Below are 24,105 nucleotides of genomic sequence, written 5' to 3'. Positions count from 1 at the left end.
CTCAAGTCTGCTGGGCTTCTGGCTTTTGGTTTTGGCTCAGGTCATGGTGTCTGTGGTCGTGGGATCGAGCCCTGCATCAGGCTCTGTGCTCAGTGAGGAGCCTGCTTCAGATTCTTTCTTCCTCTCCCTTTGCCCCTCTCTGCTCACACTCACTCTGTCTCTCAAAAAGATGGGTAAATCTTAAAAAAAAAAAAAAAAATTCCTCAGGGGATTCTAATAGATGACCAAGATTGAGAAACACTGCCCTAGATTAACAGAATCATTTTCTGGGATATATCACATGTAATCTCATGTACAACCTGGCTGAGGACTATGAATACAGCTCTACATGCATTTCATCCAAAAGGACCCTGTCCTTGAGGAAAGATAGCAGAGATCTGTGTTCCGATCACTGGTGACGGCTCCTAGTCAAAGAGGTGCAGACGCAGAAGGGGGAAGCCATTGTTGCATTGGTCCTTTTGAGGACGAGCTGCATTGCGTTCGCACTGTCTTCTCTGTGGCAAGTCTACAGTGCTGGTAACATGGTCTATCCAGCAGTCATGCCTAGTCAAGTATTTTTAAAGTCCATTCTACTACTTGATGACATCATCAGCTGAGAATGAGAAGGAATCCGTAATGTCTACTGAATGTCATGTCCATTAGCCCACTGTCAGGACCCCTTGGGCAGCATATGACTGGAAATGTCTCAGACATCCAAAATTCGGCAGAGCTTGGTCTTGAGAGCTTCTGTAGTGTGCCCAGAATCTGCCACTCCCACAAAATTTGGCTTCTTGGGTTGTCGCAAAAGCCACAAGAAGCCAGAAGTTGCCACAAGATGGCGGCAGAGGACGTTTGTAATCTATTTGCAAGGCATCTCTTTAGAGGTATTAGGATTCTTGCTTCATCTTAGAAAATCAAGAGGAACATCACAAACATTCAACAAATGGCCAATAAACATTTAAAAAAAAAAAAGAATAAAAGGAAAGAAAATCAGTTCAACTGCCAACAGGTACCATAGTCCTGATAAGCCATTTCGATCTCCTTGGCTTGCCAATGAGGCTGATCCTTGGCGCCCATCCAGTTAGTAGCGGGATTCCTCTGCCCAGGTAACAGCACAGGCCACCATTCAGGCCCCAAAGAGCCCCATTGTTAGTTGGGCTTATCTCAGCCTGCACCTCCCCGTGGGCACCCTCATCAGGTACGGGAAATGTTTCATCAGAAAGCTCCATGGCTGTCTTTAATTCACATGTCTTTGTTCGCCACCAGTTAGGTTGCTGGCCAGGGCCGAGGACAGATGATAAAGGCACGCCTGACCCTTAAGAGTATTATCTAAAATAAGGCAAGTGCCTTTGAATTTAGCCCCTCATGTTTTACCAGAGTTGTCACTAGCACTGCAGGGCTGCTGCCCCCGGGGGACTCCATCAGCCTCTACCGAGATGGGCCTTCAGGAAACCAAACCCAGGCATCCTCAGACTTTCCTGGGAGCCATCTCCATGGAGCCAAATGCACCCAGGTGAGTCATCAAGGGAGATAGGATGGGTCCCTAAACATGGGGCACCACCTTCTTGAGTGATAAGCACCTGTCTCTGGGACCTGACTTGCTATTCCTAGATGTTCCATTTCTAGTTTTTATGAGAAATAAAAAATGTTCGCTTTCTCAGGATCTGAGGGGCCCAATGCAGGAAGGGGACACCTGGACACAGTGATGTCTGGCAGTCGTCCCTCAGCCACTCGCTCTCTGTAAGGGTCCAGCAGTAGGCCAGCAGCAGCATCTCAAGTGCTGCACAGCAGGGAGCCATGTGTGCGGGAAGGAGGAGCCCACAGGTTGACTCTGCGCACAGGTGCCTCTCAACTCCCAGAGGTTCCACTCAGCACACTTCCCTCCGTCAGATCACTGGATTCCACCATGTCCTTGGGGCTTACAGGCCCCGGGTAGGTGGCTCATGGGGCTGCCTCTTGCACACCTGCTACCCAGGTCCCCAGGAAGATTGGGCTGATTTTCTGGTCAGTTTGAACACCAGGCTCAACAAATTATGAGATGAGGTCCATATTGTCTCCTGTCCCCAAAGAGCCCAACTAAGTCCAGGCTTCCCACTAGGTTTGTGAGGTCTATAGGGGGTGTGACTTTTCCTTTACTGTCTCGGGAATCCATCTCTGAGCCTCAGTCCACAGTCCTTCTGAGAACTGACTGGAGGTTGTCCCCCTAGGACTCCACTCCTAAGCTGTTGCCCTCTGCTCTCCATGGGAGCCCATCAGCTTGATGTCATCACTGCAGGCCCCCTCAGGGGGCAAGAGTGGGAGCCTTCAGGTGCCTGTGGGTCAGGACAGTAAACATGTTTGCAGGGCCAGGCGAGCTTGCCAACAAATGATCTCCGACACTTTGTGACAAAGAGATTGAGCAAAAGGCACTAGCCATGTCCAAGAAGAATCCTTCCAAAATGCGTAATCAGTACAGCTGCAGTCGGAAGTCTGACAAGGCTGGGCTTCCAGAGGCAACAACTGAATCTTGTTCAGGATAATCCACGATAGAAACACCCATTTTGGATTCACGGGAAGAAAGGAGTTTCCAGTGTGTAAAGCTCACAGGGTTGGGTGCCCTTGTGACAGCAACTGGCATTACCCAGCTGATGCACTCGGGTCCTCCACAGGCTGTAGAACCTCATGAGTGGGACGCAATCTGTTTGTTTCATACAGGAAATCTATCTGTCAGGTTAATTGAACTAATGAATTTAAACTGGTGGTCTTGACCTTCTCATCTCTAATACACACTCCTCCGCTCATACTTGGTGATTCAAAGTTTATATGAAGATGGGGCAGATTAAGCACAGACAAGTTACTCACCTTTTAACAACCATCCCACCATCTGCAGGAAGGATTTCGGACCTGCCAGGGAGGTGCATATATTATGGCTGGGGACTAATGGCTTTGAATATAGTGGCTTAGAAAAAATGTGAGAATGAAAAATACTTGCTGCCCATCCACTTGCAGATCTATCTGGGTCTGTGAGCTCCTGAAAGATTGCAGCTTATAATCAGCACAGGGGAATCCGCGGAAGGACTTCTTTCTGCCTGAAGAGCTCAAGTCGGATGCTGTCTGGGAGGCAACCGGCAGGTCTTCTCTCTGGTCGTTTAATACATATTTGGGGGGGCACCTGTGTGGCTCAGTGGGTTAAAGCCTTCAACTCAGGTCATGATCCCAAGGTCCTGGGATTGAGCCTTGCATTGGGCTCTCTGCTCAGCTCCCTGCCTACTTGTGATCTCAGTCTGTCAAATAAATAAATAAAAATCTTAAAAAATAATAATAATACATATTTTTCAGGATGCCCGGGTGTCTCAGTTCGTTAAGTGTCTGCCTTCAGCTCAGGTCATGTTCCTGGGGTCCTGGTTCCGAGTAGGTCTTCTTGCTCAGCGAGGAGTCTGCTTCTCCCTCTGTCTCTGCCCCTCCCCCTACTCTTGCATACTCATGCTCATGCTCTCTTTCTCTCAAATAAAGAAATATAATATTTCATTGTTGTCCTGAAGTCCTATGTGTCCGTGCTCTAGAAGTCAGAGCTGGAAAAACTTCGGACCTATTAAACATAGTGACCAAGTTTGTGTAGAGACACTCCTCTCCAACTATCTCTAGTACTCACCCCCACCCCCACCCCACACCTCCCAGGGATCCTTGTTCCCTTTCTACCTCTCCTTCTCCTTCCGGTCTGTCCCCGGAGCCACGCCAGGCCAGGACGCAAACTGAAGTCTCACCAGGTTCATCTCCTGCATTCTTCTAGAATCCTTTACTCAGGTGGTATCAAGCTTGGTTTGGAATTACGGTGTCACTTTTCATCTTTTTCTCTCCAAACAGAAAGCCAGCTGTCCCTAGAGCAGGAGATCCAGTGCAACTGAGAGAAATGACTTTTTGGTCAGTTTGCTCATTGTTCATTCAGTTTAAAATAACGACCACTCCTGACACTATTGTGATAAAGACCTCTTGTAAATAGATGCACAGCTCATTCTCAAATGACAGCAGGTAGCATTGTGGTAAATCAGATGCTAATAGATTACCAAATCTCCATGGGCTTTGTGGCACCTTTAACAGCAGCCTGGGGTAAATGCACCGTTTTTGGTTTGTTTTTTTTTTTTTTTTTTTAGTGTTTCTGTGACCCTTTTGGAGCCCTGAATTCACCAGTCACTAGCTGTCTGTGGTCTTTCATTTCCTCCTCACTTCACATGGATAAGACTAGCACCTATCTGCTGAGCAGGCCTCGGGTGAGCTCATCATGCAAACTGTGTGCAGTAATAGCTCATATCACAGCTGCTGTCACCCTCACCACAAGGTTGCTCGAGCACTTTTAGTAAATGTGTGAGTGCTGTGGTGGGTCTGTCCAGGCTGTGGGTGTCATAAACAGTCCTCTTGCCTGGGAAAATGGGGAGCCATTGCTCTGGAATGAATCTAGAATGCTCTCCTGCCCACTTCCTCATCTACCTTACCCATGACTTTCTTCCAGGGCAGACATGAAACTTACAGAGTCCCTCCATGCTGAGAACAGCTCTCCCTTCCTGGAGAATAGTTGTTCCTTTGTAAATCCAACCACGTGTTTAGGTGCTGGGCTGTTCACCCCAGAATCCTGCTCTTTGTCAGGGTGGAGGAGTCCAATGGCAGGAAGGTGACTCAAGCCCAACTTATCAAAGTCTTCCCCAGAGACTTCCACAAGGCAGCTCAACTCAGAGCTGCTGACATCCATGTTTCCAACCATGTAGAGAAAAGCAGGGAGAGAAAACAAAGCACACATGTAGAGAAAACTGAGATGCAATGTGAGAACAGAGCTTCAGGTCCCAACTCTGTGGGACTGGTCTCCCAACCCATGGATCCATGATTTATACGAAATTTCCCCCCAATTCTCAATTTTCTTTAACAGTTTACATTTAATTAATTAATTACCTAATAAATTAGTTCCTATTACTGAAAGCAGATGGTTCTCAAAAAACACAAAATCCAATTCAATCCAAAGACTATATGCTAAGTTTTTTCTAAGGTTCAAGCTTGAGATCTAGACTGGGGATGTCAATTCCCAGGATGATGACAGTGGCAAGAACATAAGTGGACCAAATATAATGACAAGTCAACTGTTATAACAGCAAAATCTGTAAAAATTTAGGGGAGCCCAGATAAAGAACCATAGATTTTTATTTATTTTTTGTGTGTGTGGGCACAGGAAATCAGAATGACTATTTGCCAAGAAGACAATGATAGAATGGAATTTTAAGACAAAAGGAGCCTTTTAGCAGAGTTTGAGTCTCTTAAAATTGCCTGAAATTTGGGCAGAAGAATGAACACTCAGATATAACTGCAGCCCTAGGACAAGACTATAGGGTGTGATGGATACTGGACCGAATCTGGCTGAGATTCAAAAGAGTAAGTTTCTGTATGTTGCCTTCAGAAATTAAGACTTTATTCTGTGGAAAAATGAAAACCACTGGTGATTCATATTTGGAAGTGACAGGTGTCACCACTCCAGCCCTCAGCCCTCATCAGATAGTGAGCCACAGACTAAACCAGCCCACCTTGAACACAAAGGCCAAATCCTATTCACTTTGATTCCCTAAACTGATATTAACAACTGGCATAGAGCAGTAATGAGTCAGGATTGAATAAAAGACATTCCTTTTCCTCTAGCTGTTGAGTGTCCTTTAACCAGTTGTAGGATCATAAGAAATTCTCCCGCCTCTGGCTAGGTTAGATGTCCCCACCCAGATCACCCCAGGTTCCCTCCTACACAGCAATTACCCCTCAATTGTCATGATTGAGATCCTTGTCTTTCCCTATACTGTCTGCATCTCCTTGAGGACAAGGATCATGTCACCTTGACTACATTCTGGGCAATAACAGAGAGAGCTTGGGTCCTTAGGTGTTTCATGAATACTCTCTAGACATATGGGGGGAAAACAAGTGAATGACAGGATGAATGGATGACTGAGTAGCAGAATGAATGTCAACCGGTTAGAGGGCAATCCTGTTCTTCCTAGAGCCAACCATTGTCTTTTTCCCCTGCTCATCCCTGACTTTCCCCTCAACAGCCCAGCAAGGGTACTTTGCTGTCTGGGTGTGAGTGCCATCCACTTGTCCTGGGTGTGCTTTTCATTGTAACATCTTCACCTCCTACTGTGACAGAAGTGCAATGCATATATGCCCACATGCCTGGTGGCTCACAGGGGTAACACTAAGAAAGATCAACTTGCCTTCTCCCTTTGCCAGCTTTCCAGGGTGGCAACTGGCTCTCTTTGTGACATACGAAAATTCAAAAGGGCTACTAGCTTTTTTTCTGAGTGCTTCATAAATGTTATTTAAATAAAAGCAGATGTATTTAAAGCATATTCAGCCTGTTTTATAATGTTTTCCTTAAAAACAAAGATATGGAAAATGAAAACCTAGAGGTGATCAGTGAACTTGCTTTCTGGAGAGTTTGCTATAAAATGCTAAAAAACAAAAAAGCTTCTGCACAGCAAAGGAAACAGTCACCAAAACTAAGAGGCAACCCATGGAATGGGAGAAGATATTTGCAAAGGACATTTCAGGTAAGGGCGGGTATCCAAGATGTATAAAGAACTTATCAAACCCAACCACCAAAAACAAGTAACCCAGTCAAGAAATGGGCAGAAAACGTGAACAGACACTCCACTAAAGAAGACATACAAATGGCTAACAGGCACATGAAAAAATGTTTAACCTCATTAGGCATCAGGGAACTACAAATCAAGACCACAATAAGGTCCCACCTTACACCATTTAGAATGCCAAAAAGCAACAAGACAGGAAACAACAAATGTTGATGAGGATGTGGAGAAAGGGGAACCCTCTTACACTATTAGTGGGAATGCAAGCTGGTACAGCCACTCTGGGAAACAGTATGGAGATTCGTCAAGATGTTAAAATAGAGCTACCCTATAACCCAGGAATTACACTACTATGAATTTATCCCAAAGATACAGATGTAGTGAAAAGAAGGGCCATATGCACCCCACTGTTCATAGCAGCAATGCCCACAATAGCCAAACTGGGGAAGGAGACGAGATGTCTTTCAACTGATGAATGGATAAAGAAGATGTGGTCCATATATACAATAGAATATTACTCAGCCATCAGAAAGGATGAATACCCACCATTTTCACTGACGTGGATGGAACTGAAGGGGATTATGCTAAGTGAAATAAGTCAACCTGAGAAAAACAATTATTATATGGTTTCATTCATATGTAAAATATAAGGAATAACGTTGAGGACCACAGGGAAGGGAGGGAAAACTTAAGGGGAAGAAATTAGAGAGGGAGATAAACCATGAGAGACTCTGGACTCCAGGAACCAAACTGAATAAAAAATAAATAAATAAAAAGTCATGGAACATTAAAAAAATAAAATGAAATGTTAAAAAATTTATAATAACATAAAAGACTTTGAAACAGCCCTATTACTTGAAGAAAAAAAAGCATTATTAGATTCATTTGAAATTGCTGATATTCTACCACTTTTGATCTACTATTAACAGTAATTTCATATGGTTTAAACTGCAGCAAAAAAGGTGCATTTCTTTTCAGATGGATTTAGAATAAAAGCCAAACATAACACATAACTTCTTATAAAATGGGTTCAAAATTGTGGTGTGTGAATCTGAATGTCTTATTAAGTAAATAAACTTTACAGGCTTTCAATTTTCATTCATACCAAATACTCTACTATCAACTTTTCACTGTCTCTTACTTTTCTGAAGGAAAACTTCAGCACGAAGTATTAATTGATTTGCTGAACAAGAATTCTGAAATCTTATGACTAATGAGGATTTTAAATTTGGAATGCAAATATGATTCAGTGGAGCAAAGATGAACACTTTTTTCCAGACTGGTTAGATTTTAGTTAACGTTTTCCAGACAATTTATTTTCTGACAGTAAGTTTTTAATGCACATGACCTGATCCTATAAATTAATATCACTGATGCAATGACTCAGCATTTTCTGAATCTATTCTGAATCTTCACTTTTGAAGGAGGGACTGGTTTATTACCAAGTCTGACCTGGTATTACTGCAGTTAAAGCTCACCTCGCAACCAAATTGCACCCACTGAGGAATCTCTGACACCTGCACCACAAGTACCAGCTTCCTAAGTCAAGGAATGATATTTCAGTAACAAACACATGAGAGTAAAATTAGTCTTTGAACTTGATCACCTACATTCAAACACCAGCCTCAACGTGTAGGTGGTCACCAATTACGTTCAGACTCCATAGAACCTCTGAGGAAACCTGACATCCATCATTTAAATCTTTGATGAAGAGAAGAATGACATTACCCCAATCTGATCATGAGAAAAACACCAGACAAACTCCAAAAAGGGACACAGTCTCAAAATGCCTGCCCACTTACTTTTCCTTTTCTCAAGGGCTATTTAGTTTGAATTAAAATGTTGAAGGAAAGGGAAGTCTTCAATGTAAGTCCCATTCCTGATACAGGTTCATTTTCTTGTGTGAGGCTTGTGGATTCTCTAAAGTGTGAGCTTGCTCATATTTCTGTGGAAAAACACTGGAAATATTCAAAAGCCCCATTGATGGCAGGATGGCAGGTAGGTTTTGTCCTTCGTGCCAACACGGGTAGATGACTAGCGGCTTTCTGGAGAAATAGGTTGCAATGACCTCTGAGGCAGCTTCCAGACTCAGCACAAGTGCTCTGCACACCCTACTAGTAATGTCTGCCAAGGACACTGGAAAGATAGTGATAGCTCCTGGGTTGCATATTGGTCATCCTCAGCCTGTGGAATAAAGCCCTCAGCTTTGCATTCAAGACCTCTCTCTGACTTTGAGATCTTCCACCTTCTCCTGTCACAAACCTTCTCCTTAGGCAACTAGTTTACTTATTGATCCTCAAACAGATGAGAAAGAGTTCTGTTCCATGGATCTGATATGGCCTCCTTAATGAGCTAAGTCCTACCTAGCCTGAAGGGAGACTTTCTCAATAGGCTAGTCAACAGCTGTGAAATTCCAATATAACTTATTATCTGCATTTGTTGTCATTAAATGAGAACCTGTTGAAATGTAGATGGGTTGTTTTTGTCCGCCTTTCCGCCTTCTTGGATAACAGAAGCCCTCTTTCTTGTTGATACCCATTTTCTACTCCCTGTGCTTCTGCTGGGCTGTCTGCCTCACATCTCTGCTCCCTACAACAGGCTCAGGGAATGTACCAAGGATGGGCTGTCAGAGTTCTCCTGGGCACTCATATGGTGCTAGGGATAAAAGGTCATGTTCTTTTCTATGACAAATGGAAGGACCCTGCCTGAGAAGACAGAGAGAAAAAGAATGTAAGAAATACAGTAAGAGATTCAGAGGGAAATAGAGACAGAGAAGAGACTTAAATCTTTGAATCTATGTGTATGTGAACTAACTTGACTCCTTCCACTGCCCAGTAAGTGCTTTTGTCTTTTAAGCTAGTTGATGTTGAAATCTTCAACAATTCTGATAAAAACACATACACTATGCCAAGAACTGCTATGGATAATGGGGACATGGATGTACATGGAATAACAGGGCTGGGTCTTCCCCTCACAATGTAGATTGAGACAGACTCATGTCTCAGAACCTAAGGCAACATCCAGAATACTCTGCTTGGAGGTTAACCAACAACAGACCCACCACCAGTTCAGGCTCTGCCCTCCAGAGCTCGGGGCATTTGCTGAGGAACTTGGCTCACCTAAGCCTCGTGCTCATATTTGTACCATGAGAATCCAGGGTGGCCTCACATTTCTCTTGGCACTCTTGTGGAAAAAAAGGGAGATGAATCTTTACAGAGTCGGTCTGCTGAAGGCCAGTTTCCCATTGGTCCTGGAAGCATGAAGAGACAGTGGGAACCTGCTGAGGCCAGACTTGCTGGGGTTCCAAACCTCTCTAGTTTTCCCAGGGCACTGTAGTATAAGTACATCATTTTCTCAGAATATCGAGATGTGAAATAATAATACAGCCTCAGCACAATGCTGACACATACATATACTACCTGGGAGTGGTGATCTATTTTCTCCATGAACATCCATGAAAGGGTGGGGAACATGGACAATGATGAGAGGACCAATGACACCAACAAGGAGAAGATGACCTATGAGCGGAATCTTAAAGGATGAGCAGATGTGTGCCTGGCACACTAGGACTGGAAGAGCATTCCAAATAAGGGGAACAGCAGGATCAAAAGCAGGAAGGGAGTGAGCAAGTACACCAAGTATTCAGGAAATGTTGGGCCCATGGTTTGGTGTGGCCTGATTGGTTAGATGGGGTGTGTGTGTGTGTGTGTGTGTGTGTGTGTGTGTGTAAAGACAGGTTGAACCAATCGGGCAAGTTACAGAGCCTAGTCTCATAATGTGCCAATTGCTTGGAGTACAAAGACCAAGGCAGAATTTGGGCTGGGATCACAGGAAGGCTGTATGAAGGTCCATGAGAAGCCAGTGGTAGAAGTTCCATATTCCCCTCCAAAGTTCAGAAACAATTCCAGAAAAGATTCTGGAGTCCATGTGTTTCCTTTCAAATTCTCTTTGTGTTCTGACTTACAGTCTTCCTCCAGAAAGAATCTGGTTGCCTTCTGAGATCAAGGCAAATTTTGTATTTTTTTAGGTTGTCACCTTGAACTGTATCTTTCTTTGGAACAATGCTGCTTTGTTTTGCCCTTGTCCAAATAACCCTGCAAATCCACATGCTTATGGAGGTCAGGGTTTTAAACAGTGGTGGCAGGATAATGGAGATGGTCTCTAAGTGAACAATTTTACAAAAGGCTTAGAGTTTGGAGAAATAGCCACCTCCAGTGGAATTCATGAAGGGACTCTGAAAAAAATGAGTGAACCAGTCAATATCCATATCTCTGTGACCTTGGAATTCTCAAACAAGTGAATCTTGAATGAAATACAACCATAGTTATGATTTTTAGTCTGTATATCATTGGAACATATTACTATGTTAGAAAATATGAGTTAAATTACAACCCAATTTCATATCAACACATCCGGATTTCAGGCATCTTAGAAATTCAGAAAATCTCACAATGCTGAGCCCCACACCCCAAAGTATACAGAGCTGATGGAACTGAGAGTTGACATTTAGTTTATTTTTTTTTTAAGATTTTATTTATTTATTTGACAGAGAGAGATCATAAGTAGGCAGAGAGGCAGGCAGAGAGAGAGGAAGGGAAGCAGGCCCCCTGCTGAGCAGAGAGCCCAATGCGGGGCTGGATCCCAGGTCCCTGAGATCATGACCTGAGCTGAAGGCAGCGGCTTAACCCACTGAGCCACCCAGGCGCCTGAGAGTTGACATTTAGAGAAGCAGACATTCTAGTTCACCAGAGTCCACACAATTCTTGCTGGTGCTATGTCAAAGCAAAAGGTAAGATGTCATTTATCATCAATTCAGCGAGAGCTTTAAGTAAAATGGGCAGCACAGGGGTTGGCAGCTAAGATAGTTTTGTTATTGTTTATAACTCTCCGACAGATATTGCTGCTGGGGTTCTCATCCCATCAAGGAGGGTCTTTGCAAGGCTGAGCTGTCCTCCTACCCTGGCTTCTGGGGGAAAGGGGAGAGCTTGAAGGAAGCAGATCTAATGCCCTGAATATCCCCCACCCCTACCCCAACCCCCTCACACCCCCCCACCACACACAGAGGATTACACCAATTACTTTCCCTGCAGGAACTCACTCCCTGCCGTGAGATGTGGCTGGGAGGACCATCATAAAGATAGATAGATATGTATATTGTAAAGTCATCTCCCTGAGCTTCTATAAGAAGGGCCTTCCCTGCCCGGCACAGCAGGTGAGACAGCTGTAAACCTACAAACTCATTCTCACATCTGGGATTACACTGGATCTGCATACTCTGAATAAGGTAAGCACCTAGTTCTTTTAAGAGTTTCATTACCTGGGGCACCTGGGTGGCTCAGTGGGTTAAAGCCTCTGCCTTCAGCTCAGGTCATGATCGCAGGGTCCTGGGATGGAGTCCCGCATCGGGCTCTCTACTCAGCAGGGAGCGTGCTTCCTTCTCTCTCTCTGCCTGCTTCTTGCCTACTTGTGATCTCTGTCTGTCAAATAAATAAAATCTTTAAAAAAAAAAAAAAGTTTCATTACCTTTCCCCGTCCTAGCTCTTCAAGATCTCAGGATCGGGGTGCCTGGTGGCTCAGTGGATTAAGCCTCTGCCTTCAACTCAGGTAATGGTCTCAGAGTCCTTGGATAGAGCCCCACATCCGTCTCTCTGCTCAGCAGGGAGCCTGCTCCCCCGACCCACCCCGCCTGCCTCTCTGCCTACTTGTGATCTCTCTCTCACTCTCTCTCTGTCAAATAAGTAAATTAAGTCTTAGAAAAAAAAATCCCTCAGAACCTTAGGTCTGGATGCCTTCAGGGACACTAGGGACTGAGTCCCAATGCCCCGATGAATTAGGGGTTATCCATCTAGTATACGTAGTTCTCTCCATTCTCCTTCATTCAGGAGCCATTATGCCTGAGACTGTCACCCTTTCTCAAACCTAAGGAGAGCCCAAAAGCCCCAATGCAAACAAAATTCTGAATTTATTTTTATAGTGGAGTACGGTAGAATGATGTATTTTTAAGTGGATTCATAATAATACGAATCATTTTATCATCAACTAAACCAAAGCAAATTGTAAGTGATTCATCGTTTTCTTATTTGTTACCAATATTATCTGAAAAATACAGTAAGTTTAAGGCAACCATCAATCAATAAGGAATGGTATTCAGGACTAGAAAGACAGGGTCTGGCTGCCTGTCCCATCTTTGTCACTTGCCCATTTGTATAATTTGTTTACCAGTATGAGCTTTAACTGTCATTTCTGTTATACCAGGGGATGATTTTTTTATTATCTATCAGGCATAGCTCTTGAGTGTATTAAGGTGAGAATCAAATGTTCGCGGAGGACATAGCACATAGTAAGCGTCAAAATAAAAATGCTATTTCTCTTCACCTTTCAAGTGTGTGTGTGTGTGTGTCTGTTTTGTTTTGTTTATTTTGTTATTTACCGACTACCTGATAAAATCCATGTAATTTAGTGTACTATTTAAGGTCATAATTTTTTTCTTTTTTTAAATTTAAAAAAATTTTAATGTTATATTTCACTTTTTCACCTATCCACCTCCTATATGTCAACCATCAGTTTATTTAAGAGTCTGTTTTTTGTTTGTCTCTTTCCCCTTTGTTTGTTCATTTGTTTTGTTTTTTAAATTTCACATAAAAGTGAAGTTATGGTATTTCTCTTTAGGTCAGATTTATTTCAGCTAGCATTATACCCTCTAAATCAATCCAAGTTGTTGTAAATGGCAAGATCACATCCTTTTCTATGACTATGTAATATTTCATTGCATATGTGTGTGTGTGCATATATATATTGTATATATATAATATACATATAGTATTTTCTTTATTCATTTATCATTGGATGGACTCTTGGGTTGCTTCCATATCTTAGCTATTGCAAATAATGCTGCAACAAACATATATTTTCAAATTAGTGTTTTCAGGGGGCCTGGGTGGCTCAGTGGGTTAAGCCTCTGCCTTCGGCTCAGGTCATGATCTCAGAGTCCTGAGATTGAGGCCCGCATCAGGCTCTCTGCTCAGCAGGGAGCCTGCTTCCCCTCTCTGTCTCTGCCTGCCTCTGCCTATTTGTGACCTCTCTTTCTGTCAAATAAATAAATGCAATCTTTAAGAAAAAAATTATTGTTTTCATTGGGGGGTAAATACCCAGTAGTGCAATTACTGAATCATATGGTAATATTAATATTACTTATGTTAATAGTATCAATATAAGTATTATTAACATTAATCTATCTTTTAATTTTTTAGAAACTTCTGCACTGTTTTTGATAGTGTCTGCCCCAATTTGCATTCCCACCAACAGTGCATGAGGGTTTCTTTTTTTTTTTTTTTTTTTTAAAGATTTTATTTATTTGACAGAGAGAGAGAAATCACAAGTAGGCAGAGAGGCAGGCAGAGAGAGGGGAGAAAGCAGGTTCCCCGCGGAGCAGAGAGCCCGACGTGGGGCTCGATCCCAGGACCCTGGGATCATGACCTGAGCTGAAGGCAGAGGCTTTAACCCACTGAGCCACCCAGGTGCCCCGCATGAGGGTTTCTTGTTCTCTACTTTCTTGCCAGTACTTCTTATATCTTTTTTTTATTATTATTATTCTAGCCTTCTGACAGGTGTAAAGAGATATCGCATTATGGTTTTGATTTGCATTTCCCTGATGATGGGTGATGTTGAGCATCTTTTCATTGTCTGTTAACCATTTGTATTCTTCTTTGGAAAAATGATTATTTGGGTCCTCTGCCCATTTTTTAAACTGGACTATCTGGGTGTGGAGAGTTGTTGAGTTGTATAAGTTCTTCAGGTCATCCTTTCCAGTCAATCATTTGTTTTTAAAAGCATTGGTTGAGGGCTTTCTACATGTCCAGCACTTTGTCACAATAGGGCTCCAGAAATCAATTAATCATCATCCTTCCCCTCTATTTCCTAGTCTAAATGCTCTGGTAGAAATTCATCCTTATCCACCCTGACTCACTTTGCCCAGTCAAATTAAATGATCTCTGCTGCTTCATGCCTTTTCTTAGGTTCTTACTGCACCCCAAGTGCCCAGTCTTACAAACTTGCCTGTCTTAGAGCGTCCAAGTTCAATGCATTTTGAGCCCTGTATCAATTGTGACCTTTAATGTCACTTGCCATATCTGTTATCATGACATGGTCTCATGACCCCATGTAAAAATATAAGCTATAAGAGAGTTTCAGTCATTGCATCCAACACCTCAATATCCAGTTGATATAACTGAGACCCAGAGGGGGAGAATGATTTGCCCAAGACCATGTCACAGACAGAGTTGGGACTGACTTCCAATTAATGCTATTCAAATTTCCCAAAGAACTATCTCTAAGAGTTTAAGATACGAGATTTCTAATTCAACCTAGTTAATTCAATATCTGATTTAGTGCATGACATACAGTAGATGCTTCTTAAATGAATGAATAAATGAAGTGAGTGAGCAAATGCAGGTGTAAAGGAGTAGTGAATGAGGGATGAGAATTTATTTAGCTCAGAGAGTGGTGAAGGAATGAAGGAAGGGTAGGACATTTTTGACATTCAGGACTCATATAAAGCAGAAATGTGAATAGACGGACTGCTGGTCTAGTAATTCCAGGAGTTAGAAGGATTTTTTTTATTTTTTAAATTTTTAAATAAATATATAATGTATTATTAACCCCAGGGGTACAGGTCTGTGAATCACCAGGTTTACACACTTCACAGCACTCACCATAGCACATACCCTTCCCAATGTCCATAAGCCCACTACCCTCTCCCGACCCCATCTCCCCCCAGCAACCCTCAGTTTGTTTTGTGAGATAAAGAGTCTCTTATGGGGGTGCCCAGGTGGCTCAGTTGGTTAAGCAACTGCCTTCAGCTCAGGTCATGATTCCAGGGTCCTGGGATCGAGCCCCACATCAGGCTCCCTGCTCAGCAGAGAGCCTGCTTCTCTCTCTCCCTCTCTCCCTGACGCTCTGCTTACTTGTGCTCTCTCTCTAACTCTCTGTCAAATAAATAAAATATTTTTTAAAAAAGAGTCTCTTATGGTTTAACTCCCTCCCAATCCCATCTTGTTTCATTTATTCTTTTCCTTCCCCCCCCAAACCCCCCACGTTGCATCTCCACTTCCTCATATGATATGGTATGATATGATAGGGAGATCGTATGATAGTTGTCTTTTTCCGATTGACTTATTTCAGTAAGCATAATACCCTCTAGTTCCATCCACATCATCACAAATGGCAAGATTTCATGTCTTTTGATGGCTGTATATTCCATTGTGTATGTATATATATACATATATATTACATATGTATATATATATATAGTATTACATTGTATATATATACCACATCTTCTTTATCCATTCATCTGCTGATGGACATCTAGGTTCTTTCCATAGTTTGGCTACTGTGGACATTGCTGCTATAAACATTCGGGCACATATGCCCCTTCGGACCACTACGTTTGTATCTTTAGGGCAAAGACCCAGTAGTGCAATTTCTGGGTCATAGGGTAGCTCTATTTTCAACATTTTGAGGAACCTCCATGCTGTTTTCCAGAGTGGTTGTACCAGCTTGCATTCCCACCAACAGTGTAGGAGGGTTCCCCTTTCTCTGCATCCTCGCCAGCATCTGTCATTTCCTGACTTGTTAATTTTAGTCATTCTGACTGGTGTGAGGTGATACCTCATTGTGGTTTTGATTTGTATTTCCCTGATGCCGAGTGATATGGAGCACTTTTTCATGTGTCTGTTGGCCATCTGGATGTCTTTTTGCAGAAATGTCTGTTCATGTCCTCTGCCCATTTCTTGATTGGATTATTTGTTCTTTGGCTGTTGAGATTGATTAGCTCTTTATAGATTTTGGATACTAGCCCTTTATCTGATATGTCGTTTACAAATATCTTCTCCCATTCTGTCAGTTGTCTTTTTAAACTTTTACAAATATCTTCTCCCATTCTGTCAGTTGTCTTTTGGTTTTGTTAACTGTTTCCTTTGCTGTGCAAAGGCTTTTGATCTTGATGAAATCCCAATAGTTCATTTTTGTCTTGCTTCCCTTGCCTTTCGTGGTGTTCCTAGGAAGAAGTTGCTGCATCTGAGGTCAAAAAGGTTGCTGCCTGTGTTCTTCTCAAGGATTTTGATGGATTCCTTTCTCACATTGAGATCCTTCATCCATTTTGAGTCTATTTTCATGTGGGGTATAAGGAAATGGTCCAATTTCATTTTTCTGCATGTGGCTGTCCAATTTTCCAAGCACCATTTGTAGAAGAGGCTGTCTTTTTTCCATTGGACATTCTTTCCTGCTTTGTCGAAGATTAGTTGACCATAGAGTTGAGGTCTATTTCTGGGCTTTCTCTTCTGTTCCAATGATCTATGTGTCTGTTTTTGTGCCAGTACCATACTGTCTTGATGATGACAGCTTTGTAATAGAGCTTGAAGTCCGGAATTGTGATGCCACCAACTTTGGCTATCTTTTTCAATATTCCTTTGGCTATTCGAGGTCTTTTCTGGTTCCATATAAATTTTAGGATTATTTGTTCCATTTCTTGGAAAAAATGGCTGGGATTTTGATAGGTATTGCATTAAATGTGTAGATTGCTTTAGGTAGCATAGACCTTTTCACAATATTTGTTCTTCCAATCCAGGAGCATGGAACATTTTTCCATTTCTTTGTGTCTTCCTCAATTTCTTTCATGAGTGCTTTATAGTTTTCTGAGTATAGATTCTTTACCTCTTTGGTTAGGTTTATTCCTATGTATCTTATGGTTTTGGGTGCAATTGTAAATGGAACTGACTCCTTAATTTCTCCTTCTTCTGTCTTGTTGTTGGTGTAAAGAAATGCAACTGATGGGGCGCCTGGGTGGCTCAGTGGGTTAAGCCGCTGCCTTCAGCTCAGGTCATGATCAGGGTCCTGGGATCGAGCCCTGCATCAGGCTCCTTGCTCGGCGGGGAGCCTGCTTCTCTCTCTGCCTCTGCCTGCCTCTCTGCCTGCTTGTGATCTCTGTCTCTCTCTCTCTCTCTCTCTCTGTCAAATAAATAAATAAAACCTTTAAAAAAGTTTTAAAAAAAAGAAATGCAATTGATTTCTGTGCATTGACTTTTTATCTTGACACTTTACTGAATTCCTGCACAAGTTCTAGTAGTTTTGGAGTGGAGTCTTTTGGGTTTTCCACATATAGTATCATATCATCTGCAAAGAGTGATAGTTTGACTTCTTCTCTGCCAATTTGGATGCCTTTAATTTGTTGTTGTTGTTGTTGTCTGATTGCTGAGGCTAGGACTTCTAGTACTATGTTGAATAGTAGTGGTGATAATGGACATCCCTGCCATGTTCCTGACCTTAGTGAAAAAGCTTTTAGTTTTCCCAGGAGCCAGAAGGATTCTTGATCTCACTTCTCATCAGACAGACATGTGTCAGGGTAGAGAGGAGGTTATCCTGTCTCCCGGCATCACTGAACTACAACAAGGCACTGACTTACCTGCTTTTGTTAACAGGTCCCCACCAAGCTGAAGCCATGAGGATCCATAACCTCACCCAGCTTTCCTTCCTCCTTCTGGCTGCTCAGGTGTTCTTGGTGGAGGGCCAAAAGGAATTAGTGAAATGGCAGAGCAGCACTGCAACCAAGGATCAATGGATCCCTCTGGGCAAGCCCCAAGTTGTGCAGAGAAGGCAGCAAGAAAAACACGTGGTCAGTGGCATAATTGTTACCCGAGACCAGGCCACATGCTATTTGACTGTGACTGATCATAAGGACGGCACCACCCTAAAGGTGGAGTGCACTCGATTTGACCACAAGTTTTCCTGTGTCTTTGCTGGCAATCCAAAGTCCTGCATATCATGTTTTAGAAGTGATATAATCTACTGGAGGCAAATTGCCCAGAACTTGCATTGGCAAAACAACATCTGTGAGGACTCCAAGACGGTCCTGAGGACCAGAGTGTGTGGTTGGAGGTTTCCAGAATCCAATCTGAAGCTGGTGTACTCCTCTCTGATCCATGATCCCAACAATGCTAATATGGAATTCAACCCCTCGTGTCCTATCTTTGTCGAAGGAGACTCCGATAAAAGTTCTGAGCAACAGAGCCAAACCATACCTCCTGTCCCTACCAAGGAGATCCAACTCCCAGAGACCACTCCCACAGTGCCCATTGTGAATGAAGAGACTACCACTGAGCATTTGGTTGTGGAAAAAAACACCACTACACAGCACACCACGATTAAAGAGATGACCCCAGAACAGACCACTCCCATGGAGCAGTTGGTTATGGAAGAAATTACCATTACACAGCAGACCATGATTAGAGAGACCACCCTGGAACAGACCATCCCCACACAGCGGTTGGTTATGAAAGGGCCCATCACAACACAGCCAACCATGACCACAGAAACCAGCCCAGAACAAACCACGCCCACAGAGCAGTTGGTTATGGAAGAGACCATCATGACACAGCAGACCACAGCCACAGAGACCACCCCAGAACAGACCACAGAGCAGTTGGTTATGGAAGAGACCACAGAGCAGTTGGTTATGGAAGAGACCACCATGACACAGCAGACCACAACCACAGAGACCACCCCAGAACAGACCACCCCCACACAATCCTTCTACAACAAAGAAGTTACCACCAACATTCCAGTGGAGATATAAACCACAATGACCACCAAACCTAATCGTAAGGATGACTCTAGCATCAAAATTAAGCAGAAGACAACTCAAGACACCTACCAGAATATAGACCAGAAGACAATCCAGCAGCCAGACCTGGATATATTCCAGCAGGCGGACCTAGATACATTCCAACAGATGGGCCTGGATACATTCCAGCAGAGGGGCCTGGATACATCCAACAGACAGACTTGGATACATTCGAGCTGCCAGACCTGGGTACATTCCAGCAGATGGATCTAGATACATTCCAGCAGGCAGACCTGGATACATTCCAGCAGGCAGACCTGGATACATTCCAGCAGTCATACTAGGGTACAGTTAGAAAACAGCACAACAGGATAGCCCAGCAGATGTATCTGGTTACTGCCGAGCAGATGGCCCTGAATTACTATGAGGAGTAATTCCTCACCTTTGGCAAAATCTTAGTTATTGCATTACGGACAAATCTTAGTAATTGCATTATGGACAAATAATTGCCATGAGTCAAAAGCAGATGGAGTCAGTTAAGAAATTTAATGTCATTAGCCCCTCTGTATGCTGCGAAGCTTTCCAACTTCTCCATAAAATAATGGAGTTTTGTGCTATGAGAGTATAGTGGAATATTTAGATTTTGTAATTTTGTTTTTGTGCTTTAAAGTTATATTCACTTGTGATGTGAGTTTCAGAAGCTGTTTTCCATAGGTAATAATTCCATTGCCTATAAAGCTATGTGTATATGCCCGAGGACCTGTCTTTGAAGTGAATGAGCCAGAATGATGATTTCAGTCTGACGCTATTTCTGCCAAAGCAGCAAAGATAATAAAGCTCTGGGCATTTTTCAGAAATGTGTTCAATTGTTTGGTTTCTCTGTCTGGTTCTAAATGGAGTCATAAATAGTCCTCAATCTAACAATGAAAAAATATCTAAGAAACTATATTCTGTGGCTTATCCATCCTGTTATCCCCAAAGGTGACCCATTTCAGAATTCCTATCTGTATACTTTCTTCCATTGGTCTGAGGTATTTGATTATTTGTGAACCATAGTAGTTGGTATCCCTGATTTCAAGTGGACACATGGAGTATGGAGTGATTAAGACAACTGCCAGGCTTTCACAAATGATAGGAGGGGCAGGGATCAGAATCCAGTATGTCTATAAGCCATATCCACAGACTAGAGGAATGCCTTCCACTGACTCAAGTCAGAATCCATTATGACCACCATATATGGGACCCCTGATCTTGAGGAGCTTATCTGACCTAGGAGAGGAGCCTAGGATAATAAAGTGACCTGTGTGAAAACTCCAAGGAAATGTGGGGAATGTCACTGAAAACTGAGAGAGGACATGGAAAAAGCAGAAAAAGTATCAGATGAGCTTCATAGAAGTATTATGGAAGCTAGAATCTGGAAAAAGCATCCATAGGTAGGAAATGCAGCAGAGTAGAGACACTTTAGGCAGATGACAGTATGTGTGAAAGCAAAGAGAAGAGAAAATCATAGAAGATGGGAGAGGCCGTGGCTAGAATATGGTGGGAAACAGACATTGTTTTTAGTCACTTACATGTTAGAAAGATCTGAAAATGTTTTAATTCAAGAGTTGAGGAGAGAGGAGGATGTGACACCCAATGCCTTCTCAAAGGTCTATGAAGAACAAAAAGTCAGAAGCAAACTCTATTATTTAGAATCTCTCCAGGTGTCGGGGAAGAATGACAGGTGCCGTGGAAGAGTGGTCTTTTCCACTCACCAATATCCATAACCTACACTGAGCATGGTCATTGGCCTATCTAGAGTGTGACAGCCTCAGGGTGATACTTGGTGTCCTCATCAACATCAGCACTGACATTTATCTCTCCCTTGCCATGTGGCAGGCACCATGCTAACCTATTCCATGGAGTTGGCATTCATTCATTCATTCACTCACTCATTCATTCATTCACTCATTCAACACACAATGTATTAAACACTGCCTCTGCCAGACCATGTTCCAGGTCCTAGAGACACAGTATTTCAAAGAAATCAATGCTTTGACCCATGGAACGACCAGTGGGTAAAGTGATGATAAGCTCACAAATATACAAGTAATAGAAAGGAAGAGTAAAGGAGAAGAAGAGGGTAAAAGTGATGGACTGTAACTAATCTTAAACGAGACAGCAGAGGAGACCTCTCTGTGGAGATGACTTTTAAACCTACCATAAATGAAATGAAAAATCAAACCAGGTGACTCTCTGGGATAAAGGTGTTACATGGAGGGAGTATTAAGGGCAAATGCCCTGAAATTAATTAATTAGTTTATTTATTATCTACTCTGAGCTCCTACTCTATGCCAGACACTGTTCTAGGGGTAGAAAAGGGCAGTAAATAATTTGCAATGACATGAATGGAACTAGAGGGTATTATGCTAAGTGAAATAAGTCAATCAGAGAAAGACATTTAGCATATGATCTTTCTGATATGAGGAATTTGAGAAAAAAGACAGGATCATAAGGGAAGGGAGGGGAAAATGAAACAAGACAAAACCAGAGAAGGAGACAAACCATAAAAGATTCTTAATCTCAGGAAACAAGCAGAGGGTTCCTGGAGAGTGGGGTGGGAGGAATGGATGGCTGGGTAATGGACATTAGGGAAGGCATGTGCTATGGTGAGTGCTGTGAATTATGTAAGACTGATGAATCACAGACCTGTACCCCTGAAACAAATAATACATTATATGTTAATTTTAAAAAAATTATTGTTCACCCTTAAAAAAATGTAAAAAGAAAGAGCTCAGGAAATTGTTGATAAACAAATAAATAAAATGACTAAAGAAAAAAGGAAGTGGCAGTAAATAAAGAAAAAAACAGATTACTCTTTTTATAGTGCTTATATTCCCATGATCTGTTCATGTTTGGCATGTTCAGAAACATCAAGGATCGCAGTGTCATTGTCAGACAACGTATAGGACCTGACCTTAGAACCTCACTCCCATACCCAAAAGAGCTGAACCAACATCCCTGGCCCTCCCTCAGCTTCTCCTAGCCACACCACAGGAAGAACATATTCCTTCAAGTCTACACAGATTGTCATCCCTGTGGTCCCCACTTGCACTCATGCATCTCAGTCCCCTGTAGGCCTAAGACAGGAGAAGACTATTGAACACTTCCAGGGGTCACTAAATAATAACTCTGGTCTAGTCCGAGTGACATAAATATTGAAGAACTGACCCGACTAGATTCAAAGACCGTTTAATGTCATTTCCGGCCCATGAAGTGGTATTGAGCTCACTCATGGTGTTTGGCCACTGGCAGAACTGGGAGGAGATTTGTTTTCAACATGGTGGAGTTTCCTACACTTGGGCTAGAAGTTCGCCCCCGTTGCTTCCCATACAACATCTCTGTGCCAATTATTTAACTTTTCCTAACTCCAGTGATCTCATCTCAACAGTAGGGACAGTGAAACCCACCTTGAAAGGCTGCTCTAAGACTCACGTTGGTCAATAAATCTAGAGCACATAGTGCCTCACTGCTTGCACAGAAGGTGTTCAACTCAAGTGATTTCTAAAGTCCACCCACAGGGCCAGCTGTGGAGGCAGTTCAAAATTTCTTCATGTAAACTTTTTTTTTTTTTTTAAAAGATTTTATTTATTTATTTGACAGAGAGAGAAATCACAAGTAGACGGAGAGGCAGGCAGAGAGAGAGAGAGAGGGAAGCAGGCTCCCTGCTGAGCAGAGAGCCCGATGCGGGACTCGATCCCAGGACCCTGAGATCATGACCCGAGCCGAAGGCAGTGGCTCAACCCACTGAGCCACCAGAGGTTTTTGTTTTGTTTTGTTTTTTTTCCCCACCCAGTAAGCAAAGAAGAATAATACTGATAACCTAGTACATGTCAGTGGCTTTGCCCCCTTCTCTTATATAATCCCCTCAACAACACTGTCTGGTAGGTGTTGTCATCCTTGTGTTCTAGATAAGGAAACTGAGACCCAGAAAAGCTGAGCAACTTTTCAAGGTCACCAAGCATGAGATGGCAGAGCCTGTAAGTGAGAAACCCAGGGTCTGAAGGTCCCCCGGCACTTTCTGTGTCTAGAGGTCATGATTTTCTTCACTTGATGAGAGAAGAGTGAAATTTGTGATTTCAAATGTGATCCAAGCCATTAAGTGAATAGGGTGCCTCCCTCCTTTCCATGTATAGATCCCTTTTATGTTCTTAACAGAAAGAAAATTCCAGAAGCTAACATTTCCATTCCTGGTCAGCCTTCTGTCACAGCCACATCCTGTGCAGACATCTGAACACAAATAAATAAATAAATAAATAAAACAGCTTTAAAAAAAAGATATTCATGTGGCCATTGTGGTAGCATGGAAAGATGGAGGAAGAAAACAAACAAATAAATAAGAAAAATAAAAACACAGTATAAAATAAAATAAATTTTAAAAAACAAGACAGATTTTACATTAGCTTATTTAGAACTTGGTACGTCATATTTTCTCTCTGAGGATTTTCTGAATATGAAGTGGAGGGGCCAGTGTGTGTGTGTGTGTGTGTGTGTGTGTGTGTGTGTGTGTCCCACTTAAGGAGTGATTCCACTTGATAACAAAAGACGGGAGGTTTTCAGGTAGGTAATAGTTACTGAAGGATGGCATATCAGCATCTTTTAAAATGCTCAGTGCTGGAAATCTTTCTCTCCTCCCTTAGGAAAACCACATTTCAGCACTGGCTCTGTGCAGGAGCTCACAACCACAGCAGTGCTAACATATTTCACTGGCTCTCCATCTATTCATCTTCTTCCCCAGCCTCCCTGTTACATTGATTTTGACCAAACAAGCAATGGATGCCTGACATCAAGCTCTTGGTGGCTGTAGTCAACTTTGACGCATCTTGGCTTATAGACTGTCTCTCCAGTCCTGGTCTCTGTCATCACGTGGAGTCA

This window comes from Mustela erminea, chromosome 2, assembly GCF_009829155.1.
Source record: "Mustela erminea isolate mMusErm1 chromosome 2, mMusErm1.Pri, whole genome shotgun sequence".
Classification (NCBI taxonomy): domain Eukaryota; kingdom Metazoa; phylum Chordata; class Mammalia; order Carnivora; family Mustelidae; genus Mustela; species Mustela erminea.
This window is presented reverse-complemented; position numbering follows the sequence as displayed.